At 38.8% G+C, this 830-nt stretch overlaps 1 protein-coding gene across 8 annotated transcripts in view; it reads left to right on the forward strand.

Moving 5' to 3' along the window:
* Positions 1–603, forward strand: part of LOC135249275 (platelet-derived growth factor subunit A-like) — a 14,931-nt gene extending 14,328 nt beyond the window's left edge. For all 8 annotated transcript variants that reach the window (XM_064324758.1, XM_064324761.1, XM_064324760.1 and 5 more), the window contains one exon: positions 1–603. This exon is cut by the window's left edge. The gene's annotated coding sequence lies outside the window, so the exon portion shown is untranslated.
* The last annotated feature ends 227 nt before the right edge of the window (positions 604–830 follow it).

The raw sequence follows: 830 nt of genomic DNA on the forward strand, positions 1-830 counted from the left end.
GTGTCCCTCAGTGACGTCTCGCCCCCTCAAGGCATCATCAATCGAATGCTGATCGTGCCTCTCGGCGCAAGCTGGACCCTGTGCAGAAGTGACAGGGGAACGAGAACGTTTTATTCTGCGATGTTCAAACCTCAAATGAAAAAGAAAATGGGGGGGGGGGGCCTGGATAAGCATTTATTTTGAAACTTTGGGGGATGGAGGAAGCCAGAGTTGCCTTGGTAGCAGACAAAAAAAAACCCAGAAAAAACTACAGAATGACTGAGTGTGGCATTGTAGAGAGGGATGCTGGGTAAAACATAATTAGCAGACACTGAAAATGTCGACGCTTCTGTCTCTCGCCAAATGTGCACTGACTGGATACCTGCATGCGGACATGAAGTTCCCAGATAGATTTCCTCTCCTTGTTGTGACAAACATGGTCTCTCTTAGATGAGGAAATACACACTATATATATATTTTTCTCTCTATAAAAAGAAATACCACATTATGTCCTTATGTTTGTAACCTTCATTTGTTGCGCATTGGATTGTATCCTGGTACATACAGACCGTAATACAGGGCTCCTTAGCCCAGCCTTTTCTATTAATAAACTATTTATATTTACCTATGATTGTGCTTATCCTCTCCAAACATGACATCTTTTTATGGGTGAGAACATTGACAGCTGTGATTGGGCAAGATATGTAAATAACAATAGTTCTGATTGGTGGAGTTCTTTGAATACGAAGTCTTGTAATTAGGTTTTCCTTATATATATATATATATATATATATATATATATATATATATATATATATATATATATATAGTTTAGGCAGTAGGATGTTACT

Source organism: Anguilla rostrata, chromosome 2 (genome assembly GCF_018555375.3).
Source record: "Anguilla rostrata isolate EN2019 chromosome 2, ASM1855537v3, whole genome shotgun sequence".
Taxonomy (NCBI): domain Eukaryota; kingdom Metazoa; phylum Chordata; class Actinopteri; order Anguilliformes; family Anguillidae; genus Anguilla; species Anguilla rostrata.